This window comes from Triticum aestivum, chromosome 3B (genome assembly GCF_018294505.1).
Source record: "Triticum aestivum cultivar Chinese Spring chromosome 3B, IWGSC CS RefSeq v2.1, whole genome shotgun sequence".
Lineage (NCBI taxonomy): Eukaryota > Viridiplantae > Streptophyta > Magnoliopsida > Poales > Poaceae > Triticum > Triticum aestivum.
In genome coordinates, this window is record NC_057801.1 from 302117007 (window position 1) to 302127763 (window position 10757).

Genomic DNA, 10757 nt, shown 5'->3' on the forward strand with positions numbered 1-10757 from the left:
ATCGCGATGCAAGCTGCTAGGGCCCGCGGCAATAAGGTGCTTGCCAACTACTTCCCGTTGGCACTCAAGCCTAATGTTATGTCATGGTTAATGCTCTTGCCGGTGGATTCCATCTCTTCTTGGGAGGATCTGTGCCATGAGTTTGTTGGCGCCTTTACCGGAGGTCACCAAGCTCATGGCCAGGCGAGTGATTTACACATCATCCCCCAGAAGGAAGGAGAAAACTTGCACAAGTACATACAAAGGTTCAGTCGAGTGCAATACAACATCCCCGACGTTCATCCTGCCGCCATGATCAGTGCGTTCCATTAGAACATGCACAATCACAAGATGCGAGAAGAGCTGGCGATGAACAAGGTTAAGGAAGTACCCCAGCGAAGACACTGGCGTGGAAACCGCCTCCACAGATGACACCACCACCCCTGCGAAGAAGGGTCGACGCCGTAACGGGAAGCGCAGGAGCAAGACCGTGCTTGCCGTCAAGGGATCCAACAATACCGGCGCCACCAAGAAACTCAAGGCAAGTGACCCCGGCAAGGAGGTTGCCGAGTGTGCCACTTGCTGGGCCTTGGTGGCTACCGATAAGCCAGGAGGCTCCGACAAGCAGTATTGCAAGATCCACCGCACCAAGGGCCATGATCTCCAAAACTGTCGGCAAGTAGACCTGCTCGCCGAGAAGCAGAAAGCCGAGTATGAGCGGCGGGACAAGGAGAAAGGCCCAGATGGTGCCGAGGGATCCGGCAAGAAACATGGCGGCTAAAGAGGCCGCCGCGGTAAGGATAACCAGCAAGAGAGGCCCGCCCGGGGCCGCGACAAGAAGCAGGAAGACGATGATCATGACGAGGACGACGAGTCCAACGATCACAAGTTTCAGAAAGCCACAGAGGCCATGTGCGTCGATGGTGGTGCCTCGCTGCATACATCCCACCGCCAACTCAAGCAGTGGGCGCATGAGATCACGGTGGTGGAGCCATCGTTTGATGCATGGAAGCCTTTGAAATGATCCAGCACGCCCATCATCTTCGACACCGAGGACCACCCTGACCGCACCACTGCGGTCGGGTGCTTGCCGTTGTTGGTTTCACCAACAATCTGCAATCTCAAGGTGACAAAGATGTTGGTTGACGGCGGGGCCGGCCTGAACTTGATCTTGCCTGTTGTGGTCAAAAGGTTGCAGATCCCTGATGGAGACCTCGAGGAGACGGGCACGTTCCAAGGGGTTAACCCAGGGAGGAGCCAGCCAAAGGGAAAGATCACGCTGCCCCTGACATTCGGGGGCAATCTGAACCACAGGACAAAAAGGATTGTTTTCGATGTAGCCGAGATCCCCTTTCCTTACAACGGGATCCTCGGCCGCCCGGCACTAGCCAAGTTCATGGCGGCTTCACACTACGCCTACAACATGCTGAAGATGCCCGGGGCGATGAACATCATCACCGTCCCCTCCAACAAGGAAGATGCGCGGATCTGCGCCAACCAACTCTACCGGGAAGTGATTGCAGCAGCTACCGCTAAGGCACCTGCTCCTGCCGACGGAGCCCCGGGGGAGAACAAGATCGGCGAGACCCCTTGCACCCACTCCGGCAAGTGCACATCTTCTGGGGGTTGTGCTTCCGTTGAGAACATGCCAGAGAGCTCCCCGGCAAGAGCAAGAAGTCCAAAGCTACACCACCGGAGACCAAAAAGGTTCCCATCAAGGAGGATGGCACGGGGGGAGCGTTCACCATAAGCTCCACCCTTGACGGCAAATAGGAAAGTGAGCTCGTCACCTTCCTGCGGGTGAATGTCGATATGTTTGCATGGCAAGCCTCCGACATCCCCGGTGTTCCCAGGGAGGTGATTGAGCACCACCTTGCTGTCTGTCCCCATAAGTGACCCGTCAAGTAGAAGGTCAGGAAGCAAGCTCTGGAGAGGCAGGAGTTCATCATGGAGGAAATCAGAAAGCTAGAGGCGGCAGGCTTGGTGAGAGGAGTACTCCATCCGATGTGGTTGGCCGATCCGATAGTGGTGCGCAAGGCAAATGGGAAGTGGAGGCTGTGTATTGACTACACAGACATCAATACGGCATGTCCAAAGGATCCCTTCCCGTTACCGCGCATCGACCAGATTGTTGACTCCACAGCTGGGTGTGACATGTTATCGTTCCCTGACGCCTACTCAGGATACCACCAGATCTTCATGACAAAAGAAGACGAGGAAAAGACAACATTCATCACTCCATGCGGTACGTATTGCTTTTTACGGATGCCTTTGGGTTGAAGAGTGCTAGATCAACCTTTGCAAGAGCAGTCCAAATTGGTTTTGAGCCCCAGCCACATAGAAATATGGAAGCATATATGGATGACATAGTGGCCAAAACCAAGGACAAAGCGACCCTTGTCCAAGATCTGGAAGAAACATTTGCAAACCTGCACAAGATCAACCTCGAATTGAACCCTGAGAAGTGTGTCTTCGGCATCCCGTCAGGCAAGCTTCTAGGGTTCTTTGTGTCCCAACGCGGGATTGAAGCAAACCCAGATAAGATCAAGGCCATCGAGTAGAATGAGGCACCCAAATGGAGCAAGGATGTGTTTCGGCTCACTGGTTATGTTGCCGCCATGAGCCGGTTCATTTCCAAGTCGGCGGAGAATGTCGTTCCTTTTTTTCATGATCTTCAAGAAGGCTGGGCCAGTGGAGTGGACCCCAGAGGCTGAGGCAGCGCTGCAGGATTTGAAGAAATACCTCTCCTCTACCCCAGTGTTGGTCGCGCCCAAACCACAAGAGCCGTTGCTGCTTTATGTAGCAGCAACAAATCAAGTGGTTAGCGCCGCACTAGTGGCGCAGAGAGAGGTCGACGAGAAGGTAGCGGCAGCGGCAGAGTCAACAGATGGCAAGCCGAAACCCTCTCCGGCAGGGCTCGATCCCGGCAAGATTAAGTCCCGGCAGGGGTTGACGCCAGCGCGACAGGACCCACACGACCGGGTGAAGAGGCGCAGAAGAAGAAGATGGTGCAGCACCCAGTGTACTTTGTCAGCTCCCTCTTGCAGTGGGCTAGGTCAAGGTACTCAGGTGTGCAAAAGCTGCTCTTCGGCCTCCTTATGGCTTCGAGGAAGCTGCGCCATTACTTCCAAGTGCACGAGATCACGGTGGTCACCCGCCTCCCATTGCAACGGATACTACACGACCCAGATGCAACGGGGAGGATCGTGGAATGGGCCCTGGAGCTGTCAAGTTTCGGTTTGAAGTTTGAAAGTACCTCGACGATTCAGAACAGAGTCTTGGCAGAGTTTGTTGCGGAATGGACCTCGACGCCTGACGAAGAGGTACAGGAGACCACTCTCCCCGGCAAGGAAACGAGCCGCAACTGGATCATGTACTTTGATGGTGCCTTCTCGCTGCAAGGCGTCGGCGCTGGTGTGCTGCTTGTCGCACCCACCGGAGAGCACCTCAAGTATGTCATCCAGATGCACTTCCCTCGGGAGATGTCAACCAACAACACCGCCGAGTATGTGGGTTCGCTTGCCGGTCTCAGGCTTGCAGCAGAACTCGGAGTTAAGAAGCTCATCGTCAGGGGCGACTCACAGCTCGTCGTCAGGCAGATCAACAAAGATTATTAAAGCCCGTTGATGGAAGCTTACGTAGATGAGGTGAGGAAACTGGAGGAGAGCTTTGACGATATACAAGCGGAGCATGTCCCTCGGGCAGAGAATGACATCGCTGACTACCTGTCAAAGCGCGCTGCCCTCAAGCTACCTGTGGAACCAGGTACCTTTGTGCTTCAGTTAAACCAACCATCCGTTGAGCCGTCGACTGGTCAGAACAAGCGGAGGAAGCTAGGCCCCGGCAAATACTTCCCCACTGAGCTCCCCGGAGCCATCGGTGAAGATGTTGTCTTGGATGCCAGTCATGCCGCAGGGTAACCAACTCCAGCAGAACCTCAGGTCATGGCCGTGGAGGCGGCCGCTCCTGTGGTAGAAGAGATGCCTTTGGTCCTTGTTGTCGAGCCACTGGCTCCGGCATGGGCGCAGCACACCGTCCGATTCCTTCAAAAAGGAGAGCTTCCTGAGGAGCAGGAAGAGGCAGAAAGAGTAGCCCGCCGGTCTGCTCTGTACCAATTTGTTGATAATGTATTGTGCAGAAGAAGACCGAATGGGGTGAAATTGATGTGCATCTCCCGGGAGGAAGGACTAAAGATGTTTGCTGAGATACATGGAGGCATATGTGGCTCCCACATAGGGTCGAGGGCCCATGCCGGCAACGCTTTCCGGCAACGCTTCTTCTGGCCCACCGCCCTCCAGGATGCCACGGCACTAGTAACCAAGTGTGAAGCATGCCAGTTCCATTCGAAGAAGCTCCATCAACCAGCTCAAGCCCTTCAAACTATTCCTCTCTCCTAGCTTTTCTCGGTCTAGGGGCTCGACATATTGGGCCCTTTCCCCCGTGCTGTCGGGGGCTTTGAGTACTTGTATGTCACAATTGACAAGTTCACAAAGTGGCCAGAAGTAGAAGCAGTGAGGAAGGTGACAGCGCAGTCAGCCATCAAGTTTTTCAAGGGACTAGTATGCCATTTTGGGGTGCCCAACAGGATCATCACCGACAACGGCACACAGTTCATGAGCCGTGCCTTCATGCAATACATTGAGGATCTCGGCAGCAGGGTATATTTTGCTTCCGTGGTACATCCATGGAGCAACGGCCAAGTGAAGAGAGCAAATGCTGAAGTCATGCGAGGCTTAAGGACGAAGACTTTTGACAGGCTGCGCAAGAGTGGAGGGCGCTAGATTGGTGAGTTACCGGCGGTTCTTTGGTCGATCAGAACAACGCCAAATTGAGCCGCCGGCCAGACACCCTTTGCCCTGGTTTATAGGGCAGAAGCAGTTCTCCCTACAGAATTCATATACGGGTCACCTCGAGTGCTCGCTTATGATGAGCTTGAGCAAGAGCGATTGCGGCAAGATGATGCGACGCTCCTTGAGGAAGATCGTCTCCGGGCGGCTGTGAGGGCAGCACGCTACCAGCAAGCCTTGCGCCGCTACCATAGCCACAAGGTTCATGCCCGGAGCTTTGAGGAAGGCGACCTTGTTCTTCAGCACATTCAGTCGGCCAAGAATTCCAACAAGTTGACGCCAAAGTGGGAAGGCCCTTATCGGGTAACACGAGTCACCAGGCCCGGCGTAGTCTGGCTGGAGACCAAAGATGCCATTCCAGTGAGCAACTCCTGGAACATCGAGCATCTTCGCAAGTTTTACCCATAGGCGCGGCTGCCGGGCCTCCCGGCAAGACACCCTTTTGTACAAGCCTTGTCGGCAAGGCATATAACCCTTTGTACAAAGTCAGGCGCAGACCCTGAGCATAAATAAACGAAGCGCTGGCGCCCTAAGTTATAGCATGCTGATGACCCACGAGTGTAGGGGATCTATCGTAGTCCTTTCGATAAGTAAGAGTGTCGAACCCAACGAGGAGTAGAAGGAAATGATAAGCGGTTTTCGATAACGTTTTCTCTACAAGCACTGAAATAATAGATGATAGATAGTTTTGTGATAAGATAAATAGTAACAAGAAAAAAGTAAATAAAGTAAATAAAGTGCGGCAAGGTGGCCCAATCCTTTAAGTAGCAAAGGATAAGCCTGGACAAATTCTAATAATGAAGAAGGAGCTCCCGAGGACACATTGGGAATTATCGTCAAGCTAGTTTTCATCACGTTCATATGATTCGCGTTCGGTACTTTCATAATTTGATATGTGGGTGGACCGGTACTTGGGTACTGTCCTAATTTGGACAAGAATCCCACTTATGATTAACCCCTATTGCAAGCATCCGCAACTACAAAAGAAGGTATTAAGGTAAACCTAACCACAGCATTAAGCATATGGATCCATATCAACCCCTAACGAAGCAACGCATAAACTAGGGTTTAAGCTTCTATCACTCTAGCAACCCATCATCTACTTATTACTTCCCCATGCCTTCCTCTAGGCCCAAATAATGGTGAAGCGTCATGTAGTCGATGTTCACATAACACCACTAGAGGAAAAGACAACATACATCTCATCAAAATATCGAACGAATACCAAATTCACATGACTACTAATAGCAAGACTTCACCCATGTCCTCAGCAACAAACGTAACTACTCACAAAGAATATTCATGTTCATAATCAGAGGAGTAATAATATGCATAAAGGATCTGAACATATGATCTTCCACCAAGTAAACCAATTAGAATCAACTACAAGGAGTAATCAACACTACTAGCAACCCACAAGTACCAATTTGTGGTTTTGATACAAGATTGGATACAAGAGATGAACTAGGTTTTTGAGAGGAGATGGTGCTGGTGAAGATGTTGATGGAGATTGACCCCCTCCCGATGAGAGGATCGTTGGTGATGACGTTGGTGATGATTTCCCCCTCCCGGAGGGAAGTGTCCCCGGCAGAACAGCTCCGCTAGAGCCCTAGATTGATTCCGCCAAGGTTCCACCTCGTGGCGGCGGAGTTTCATCCCGTAAGCTTGCCCATGACTTTTTCCAGGGTAAAAGTGATGATATAGCAGAAGATGGATGCCGGAGGCCCACCAGGGGGCCTAGGGGATAGGGGGCCGCGCCCTACGGGGGGGCGCCCCCTGTCTCCTGGACAGGGTGTGGGCCCCCTGGCCTATTTCTTCCGCACATAAATTCTTATTAAATCCAAAAAGTTGTTTTGTGGAGTTTCAGCACTTTTGGAGTTGTGCAGAATAGGTTTCTAACATTTGCTCCTTTTCCAGCCAGAATTCCAACAGCCGGCATTCCCCCTCTTCATGGTAAACCTTGTGAAATAAGAGAGAATAGCCATAAGTATTGAGATATAATGTGTAATAACAGACCATAATGCAATAAATATTGATATAAAAGCATGATGCAAAATGGACGTATCACATGCATGCTAGGTTGAGTCTCTTCCACGGTTAGGGTTGATAGTTCTTAACAGCGGCTAAACCCTAGCTTAGAAGTCGAGTGTGTGTCTCTCTGTTCTTCTCTGTCTTCTTTGGTTCGCAGGGCACATAAGTATTCTTGCCTAGCTATTTTGGAAGAAAGGGAACGGACCAGCATCCGGGCCCCAGCAAGCCAAAGTTGCCGGGGGGCTGCAAGAACCAAGATCCATCCGCGGCAAGCCAAGGTTGCCGAGGCCTACAGATCCAGATAAGTTCTCTATCCCCTATCATGCATTTCGTTATGGACTGGGATACGTGAAACCCCGTTCTGTCTCTGAGCTATCGTGCTCCCCCTTTTCGGCACTCGAGGGTTATCCCCTGGGTCTGAATTTTGTCGCAGCTGCGGCAGCAAAATGAGGAACGAGGAGCCTAAGCCCACCTCATCCCTGCCTCCGCCAAGAGCGTGAGAAAGCTCGAGCAAAGTGGGGAGACGGCAAGGCCTGTTGCCGGGCGAAAAAAAACATTTTTCTTAAGGATAACAAGGATTCACTCCTTGTCGTGGGTTCCTCCTATGAATGAAAAACCCGGCAAACATCCCTTTTTTATTAAAAAACATCCCGTACAGGTATAGCTCATACGAAATGAAAAACATGAACAAGGGGATTACAAGTTCTAAAGTTAACAAAGGCCCGAAGGCTTACAAGACTAAAAAGTTATAAGGTGCCTCTAATCCCTTTCTTGTCCCTCTCCTCAGGAAATGGAACAAGAAAGAAGAAAGGCAAAAGGGGCGCCTAGGCGAGCTACAAGTGGCAGAAGACACCAAGAGAGCATCTCGGTGGCCGCCCAGGAGCTGGATGGTGATGGTGGCGCCCGAGGCAGAGCTCGAAGATGAGGCGGCGGGACGTCAATACGCGACGAAGGCGTCGGTGCCCGCGTACTCCGACTTGATAGCCTTGCCGCCCGTCCTCTTCCTCTTCCGTCGCCTCCCAATGCCAGCCACCCAAGGAGACGACCCCGAGAAGTTCAAGGAGCCGGCAACACAGATGATGGGGTCGCCGGTGCCGCTCGGAGCGGTGCCTGACACCTAGTCGGACCCGCCATCCTGCCGCCCGCTGCCCTCGTCGTCGCTGCCATTGTCTTCCTCGCCACTCTTGCTTGAGGAGGAATCTACGTCGTTGGAGGAGCTCTCCACGCAGCACCTCACGTGAGTCCCGAAGTGCCCGAAGATCTTGACGGAGAGGAGGCCACCCTCCATTAGTTTGAAATGGAGAGTGAACCCATCCATCAAGCTGTGGAGGCGAGCGAAGGTCTTCCACCCTCGGTGAAGATACATGACGTGAGGGGCGGGGAACTCGACGTCGGCCCATGTGCTGCTGTTCCCGCAACGCCTACGGCGGATCCAGCTCCATCTCCCGTGCGAATGGAGTCGGGAGGCGAAGGTGATGGCGCGGGGGCTGACGCAGCCTGACGAGGAACTCATAGGGATTGTCCTTGGCGTGGCCCTCCATCGGAGGAGGGGCTGCCGGCGGAGGCGAGGCTGATCTGCCGCCCCGTCCTCCTCTCCCTCAAGCATCGCGACGGCCTCGACCTCGCCCCCTCCCCCTTCCTCTAGCAGCCGGCTCCGCCACAACGAGCTCTTGGGGAGGAGCGATGCGCTGTCTGGCCGAGACCCTCGCCGCCACCAATGATGCATCGCGACGCCCCCTCGCCATGACAAAAGAGGAAGGGAAGTAGGAATGGGGAGAGTCAAATGGCGAAGAGTTGAGAGGCACCGTTCCTCCCACTCCCCTCTTTATAAAGGGGCGCGAGCGAGGCTCGGCCGCCCAGTCCTAGCCAATCCGGCTCATTGAAGTGACAGCAAGCGAGGCCGTCGACCGCCCTCCCCGCTCCATTGAAGGCACGTGGGAATCGACCCGCACGGCGCGACTTCCCACATCCCATGTGCCTACCATTCGCTCTGCGTTATGCATGCAGTGAACGTGGCACAAGGGGCGGGCGCAGTGGGACGTGTGGAACGACGGTTCCCAAGCGAGGGCTATAAATGGGAGGCGGCCCTGCAGTCTCGAAGAGACACGCAAGCCGCCTCTTTACTGTCCACCACAAGGTGACACCAGCATGCCCACGTCAAGCGCGCATGACCCCCATGTCGCGCGTTCGACGTGGGTCGTGGGGAAGTGCAGCGGACGGAACAGTGGCCGCGGTAAAAATCCACCACAACTTCCCGCGCACCATTCTGGACTTGGCCCAACAACGTATGGCGCTTATGTATGGCCTAGGCCCGGGGGCTCCTGTTGGTGTACAAAAGTAGGAGCTCTGCTTTTGACCCCTTTACTTGTGCACGAGCAGTTAGAGCCTCCCGCCACGGCCACGCATAACATGGCAGGAAAGGGAAGCCGGAGAGAAGCCGAAGCCAGAAGGCAAACATAGCAATGACAAGGACCAAGGCCATGAAGATCAGATGGATGGAGCAGGTTTCCCCGGCAAGGATCCTTGCCGGGGCAGCCTCAGCGGCCCCGGCAAGACCCTTGCCAGGGGAGCTCGCCCCCACCAGCCGAGCGAGACACCTTCGAGCCCACCAACGCTAAACAAACGCGTCAGGACAGGGTCGGGAGGCACCTCCGTGGTGGCATGCAGATCTTTGTGAAGACATAGAATACTCAAGATCAAATGAGGATAGGAAGGCAACTATCCTCGCCGAAGAAACCCACAAGACCCCCGGCAAGATCCTCGCCGGGGACGCCAGCGCGCCACGGCAAGACCCTTGTCGGGCCACCCGGCAATACCGTCACCAAGCGCACCGGCAGGGCCACTGCCAGGCCCGCACCAGCCAAGTCTTCGCCGCCGTTCGCATGCAGCTGCCGACCCAGCCAACTGGGTAGGCACCTGCATGGCAACATCCAGCTCTTCGTGGAGGCTCCACCACCGCGCCACCTCAATTGCGTGTCTACCTACATGGCACCACATGCATCGCTGGCCAGGGCGCGTGTCGAAACAAGGAGGGGCGGCGACGGACGGGACGGGCCTCGCCCCCATCCCCGATAAAGCGAAGGGACACCTAAGCCTCGCATTAAATGCACCTTGTCCTGTAATACGAGCGATAAGCTCGCAACGTTGTAGCACTTTCCACCTCCTATGTGCCACTGTGGCAGCCCCTTTCGTCTATAAAAGGAGGCCCATGGCACACGGAGAAAGGATTCGGATCTTTCGAACCTCGCAGCACCTGGAGCTAGTTCGAGAGCTCTAGAATACTAAATACATCCACCAAAGCAGGATCGTAGGATTTTACGCATCTTTGTGGCCCGAACCTTGGTAAATCCCCCCGCCCTTGTGTTTCCTACTAGTCCCGCTCTTCTCATGATCCCCGCACCCCGCAACCGCTGGAGTACCTTCGTCTTGAGCAGATCCACGGGTTCATTAGCCTCCACATCACATCGACCAATCTCCAATGGATTTATGTGTCTTGCTGGCCCCGCAACAAGACATCAATTGGGAAGAGATCACTCCAGCTATTCCACGTGATGGACATTGAGAATGCGCCTTTCCTTTGGAGATTGCTTGTATCGGATCTAGAAGGTCCAACAAAAATCAGGGTCATTGATGCGCTGAAATTGACAGCGTTGGTGTACTCGTCTGCCAAATTCTCCAAACTCTTTATTTGATCCATAATCGTTCAGGTACAACACTCATCTTCTTCTCCGTCTTCTTGAAATTCACATTTTTAAATTTCTTCTTGATGTATTTACGACCGTCTTCAAGAAAATAATTCCCACAAGCTTGACCCAGTCTATGCGCAGAGTGAAGATCTTAGCAATAAAATCTATCAGCCCCAATCTGGACCAAGTTGTTGGATTCCTTACATGCTTTCCG